Below are 5,453 nucleotides of genomic sequence, written 5' to 3' on the forward strand. Positions count from 1 at the left end.
CTGAAAAATGGCTGTCCAACCCTCGGCGATATCTCTAGTCAAGCGATGGTGGCACCGGACGAAGAACCTCGGCCTGTAGTCATACATCAAGCGATGTGATGGCAGGTCTATCACTTGAAGCTTCTCATAAGCCTATACTGCAAATGCATTCAAGAAAAAGAGAAAAACAGGAAAAAAGAAGAAGAGGAAGAAAAAAGGAAAGCTCATTAAGTCGAAAACCCGCAAGGGCAGCTTAAACAAAAGTTAGAGCAAGGAAAAAGTAATAAAACAAAGAAAAAGAAAAGCTCGTTAAGTCAAAACTCCGCTAGGGTGGTTTAAGTAAAAGTTAGAACATAAGTAAAATAAAATGCATTTACCTACAGTAGAAGCAGACTCCCTATCAGACTAAGCCTCGAGTCTGGGTCCTGAAACCGGTCTCCTAGCCAAGACAACATCTCAGCGAGAATAAGTAGAAAATACTTGACTACGGGTACTAGCCGAAGGCTGCCATAGCTCTTGATGCCACTTAATAGTAGATACTGGCTTAGAATGCAAAAACAGACTAGTGGAGCCCAGTATAGACTAGCAAGGTTCATCTCCAAAGGAGGCTTTACCAACTGTCGCAAGGGCACGACATCAGCTCCAATTTCATAAGTGGGTATCTCGTAAGCCAAGAAGCCAAACATTAAAAGAATCAATGAAGCGGGGTCGATTTCTAGCCTAGGCATCGCGAGATTTCTTCAGTCACGGGCATCCTGCAAGAAATAATGCTGAAATCTTCAAACAACAGGTAGATCTCAAAGTCATTGTGATGAAATAAGTTGTCAGAATGGTCAAAATGGTTTATTAACCATTGTAATAATCCGGGTTAGACCCGAATGTTTAGAAGATAACTCAGCCCATCTAACTTAAATGGTGCTAGTGAATCCCAATCTTCGTAGTTGTGACTATGGAATAATCCTTCATACACATACGCCAGGGTCAGATCCATGAGAAAATAATGAATAAATGGAATTTTTGAGAATTTTTCTTAAGTTTTTTTCGTGTTTTTAAGATAGCATAAGCTTTTGAGATGTGGTAGTACGTTTTTTATAGGCAAAAGTGAAGGACAAATTTTGATAGTTGTCAGCCACTGTGTTGACAGTGGTGCATGCCACTAAGTGCGGCGCCAACCATAGTCATAGTGGTGCACGCCACTGAAGCTCAAATAGTGGCAAAAAGAAAGGAGAAACTGTATGTCTCAAATTGTATCATGACAAATCAAGCACAAGCAACTCAAGGTTACTCATATTGCAAGAACGCGTTTGAAATAACTCAACAAAGATAAAGAAATCAACATTCATATAAATAAAAAAGGCACAAGGTTTGAATCCCTTTTACAAAATCTGTCAAATGTTCATGACCTATCTAATGAAGGGGAAAGAATAAAAAAAAAGAAGAAAGCAACGAGTAGAGCTTTACTACGACATATATGAGGTCGTCTCCTTTGAGTCCTCGCTCTCATCATGGCTAGCCTCTCCAAACATGATTGATCTACGACTGTATCCCGTGGCTAGCTCTTCCACCATGGGCATCTCGACCTCGACCTCTCGGTGCCATGCCAGCTCTCTACATTCATGTGAAGCATATTAGTATTGCATAACATGCATATATGACATTCATAACACATTCTTTTTCTATGTTGTTCTTTTTACTTATAGAGATATGCTAGTCGGAGAGCCTCATCGCAACAAGCTTAAGCCTTACAGGTTCAAATAGCTGGCTCACTTCATTATGGTCCTCGACGGATACCTAAAGAATAAGATAGGGGCATCAGTCAATAATGAAAGCTATTAAACAGAAGACATTAGTTTCCAAGGATAAAGATCATACTTACATGACTGCAACCAGGTGGAGTCATCTGGTAGGGGCTCACTGTGTGGGTATCCAGCATGCCTTGCATGGGCAACCCTATGCGTGAAGATATAAAAGTGAACAAGGCACCTGGGGCATGCTTTGGCTCGCCGACCACTATAGCAGTGAGCGGTGCCTCAATGTCAGAATCCCCCTGACGTGCTTGCTCCACTGCTGTTGTAATAATAAAGCATAGATAATAAATAGTCAAATAATGCATTGGAGCAACGCATAGAAAGTAAGGTGGTCCTTACCCAAGAAGGGGTAGCTCCCTCATTCCCTGCTGCTTCGTCTTCCTCCTCCGCAACCGGTTCATCGTTAACAGACAGAGGCACTCATATCAATAATTGAATTTGAGTAAAAACCTCGTAAGCATTAGGCATGAAGTCAACCACATGCTTAGTGGCCGCAGTGCCTATTCGCGCTGCAGTAATCTCCTGCTCTCCTTTTACCCCTCGGGTAGCTAGAATATTGTAAGGGACCCCATACGAGACCCTTCTCTATGAAGCACATAGCTCCCACTCATACACCCTTTTTTCGAGGTAGAACATATCGTAGAATAGATCGGGCAGGAATAACCTCTGCTAATGGTACAACCGCTTAAATAAAGTCTGGAAATTTAGCAAACTGACCCCATGAGTATTTCTATATCTACATAGGGACAATGAATAATGATTGGCACAAATTAAGAGAACTAAATAGAGTTATAGCATTTTGGTGGAAAAGAGACTTACAGTGGTCCACTCCAGGCTATTCAGCATCTGTCGGAATATAGAGGGATCAAAAGTGGTATGACCATACTTCTTGCAATACCTCCATGTTGGACCTTGGGGTTGGGTCTTCTTGTCTACATCGGCACTAAAGCCAATAAGTCGGGGCATAGGCAGTGCCTGATGCTCATAAGCCCAGATTTATATAAAAAGAGAACAGGCAACAATCAGTTGTAAGATACAGTCAAATGAAAATAATACAATGAACAATAGAGCTGAATTTGCTATTTTACCTCTATGACACGTTGGTAACCTATCTTCAAACAGCTACCTCTCACACTGAGGTCCATGTTATAGTATAGATACGACAAAGTAGCTGCTCTCCGGTTCTGTTGCCTAGTCACATCAAGATCCTGCAACGGGTGCAATAATGCTGAATTATTACAGTTCTCATGGTTAATGAAGAGAATGGTCGCCAAAAGTTAGAATAGTTAAGCTCAGGCCACTGTGTCCACCTTTATCGCCTCCACTTCCTCTTGAGGCATCTCCTAGTGCCGAGAAAAGATGATATCATACCATATCCCTTCGTGGGTAATGGTAGGCTCAATGCTGATAGCAGCTCTAAGGCTTGCTCGCAATCCAGCTTAGCTAAGAGATCGAAGTCAATCATAAAAAAACAACTGACTATCCTCCAAATGGTAGGCCAGTGATAGCAACAAAGTTTACCAGTGTGATAGTCATGTCTCCAAATGGAAGATGGAAGGTGTGAGTAGTATCCATCCATCGCTCCATCAGCGCCAAGAAACTCAAGGGCAAATTTCGCCCCTGCACTCGAGACAAAGTGTCGACAAACCACCCGAAGCCAGCCTCTCAGACACGATCCTGTACTCTCCTCGGTAGCCGATCAAACCATTTGCCAACGTTTTAGGTGTTTCTGCTAGCCTACATGTGTGTGACGCTTTTTTGCAAAGTAGATCAATGTGAGTATACAAACATAATAAATGCAAGGCATAACACATGCATGTTTTTTACAGGTTACAGGAGAAATACCAACAAGAGGATGAAATTGTCACTTAAGTGGCACAAGGCACACGAAGTGGTGCCAGCCACTTCATTATTGCCACATTGTTATACCCTCACGCCACAAGCTTAGTTCCCACACCTTACTTAGGCTACGTAGAAGCGAAAAGGCATGCACCTCAACCAATGTAGCGTACGCCACAACGGTACAGACAGATGCAGATTGCGCAAACATGTTTAAATCTATCGAGAATTTGATTTGTAACTTATTATTTTCCTATTTATAGTGTTCCTAATGCAAGAAAATAAAAAAATAAGGGTTCTGAATTACCTTGGCCGTGCTACAACAAAGGTGCCTGGGTAAATCCAGCTACAGGCTAATATAATCACCAGCCGTGGGGACAACCTCTCGTAATCTCATGCTAAATCTCAACTCTCATCTAATTGGATCTATGATGTGGCCTCCGGAATCCAATTACCGATATCTTCAGCATCCATGATCGTTTGTGATAAGAAAGAGGAATAGAGAGTCTTTTAAAAGCTTTTGAAAATGAAAGGTTGAAAGGGAAACGTAAAAGGTTCCCTTTTACATTTATATAAGTTATCTATGGCTTACTGGGCCCAGTTACGGCCTTTGGCCTGTCTACTGCGACACAACTCTTATGCTTAGCCGACAACCCAACATAGCTCGCCACCTCAGTAGAGGTATCACCGCTCGTGACATGTAAACTTTACAAGCCAACAAGTGTCATGGCATGATCTCAACAATTTCACATATTTTCATGCAAAGTCATGTGTTTCCATATAATTTCATGCAAAGTCATGCATTTTCACAGGAACACCTTTTTCCGGGCATAATCACAAAACTTTTGGCACTAACCTTTTGGCCAAAGACATTTGTTTCCTGGTAGTAAAATTGCTTCTTGCAGGTAAAAATGACACCCATCCAAAGTAACGCACTTCAAACCAAGCCGTTCAATGAATGCACCCATCCAAAGTGATGCTATCCAAGTCAAAGACGTCAAAAGGGCACATTCATCCGTCGAAGACGTAAAACACTACCATGATGCAATTCTTTTATCAAGCCTCACTAAAATTGGCACCCCTCATCAGTAGAGCCGCCAAAATGGCATACTTCTTACTTCTAAGCTGTTCAAAGAATGCAATCCAGTTCAAAGTGCACTCGCCTTGTCTCACCAAGACATGCCAAATTCAACAATCTTCAGGTAAGCATTTCTTACTTGTGCATCTACTTTACAAGTTGACGACATCTTGCATCTTACTTGAAAGGACTCAATGATGATAACCTATTTTTGCATAAAATGGAATAAAAAAATCCAATCGCTTTAATTTGTGGACTGATGGTTTGTGTCGAAGAAAAGTGAGTTGTTTGACCATTTTTACTTTCTTGGGTTTTTAGTGGTTTTGTAGCGAAATCGAGCCCGAGAAATTCCTTAGGTCTGCCCGAGACGCATCCTAATGCACTACCTCATTTTGCGTGCCCATTAGACAAATTTGGTAAAAACAGGTCGGGCCCGATTTTGGGGCCACTATTGGCACTTACCACCTAAGCCCTAGAAAAAAGCCACATCATCGCCCATTTTGCTTATAAATAGTGCAACGATTAAGAGATGGGGGAGGTTTTTTTATTATAAGGGGAAACTCTTGTATTTTCTCTACTCACTCTTGATTCTAAGTTAAATCTTGTAATTCTAACTTGGATCTTGAATTTTATTCATTCATTTTGATAAAAACTTCCTTGAACTTCATAATCAAAGACCCATAAACACGCTCATTTAACTAAAAATCGAATTATCTAACAAAGATCAAAGCTTCTGGGTTTCTTGGATC

The sequence above is a fragment of the Jatropha curcas genome, chromosome 1 (genome assembly GCF_041381405.1).
Source record: "Jatropha curcas cultivar XTBG-Jc1 chromosome 1, XTBG_Jcur_1.0, whole genome shotgun sequence".
In the NCBI taxonomy this organism is placed as follows: domain Eukaryota; kingdom Viridiplantae; phylum Streptophyta; class Magnoliopsida; order Malpighiales; family Euphorbiaceae; genus Jatropha; species Jatropha curcas.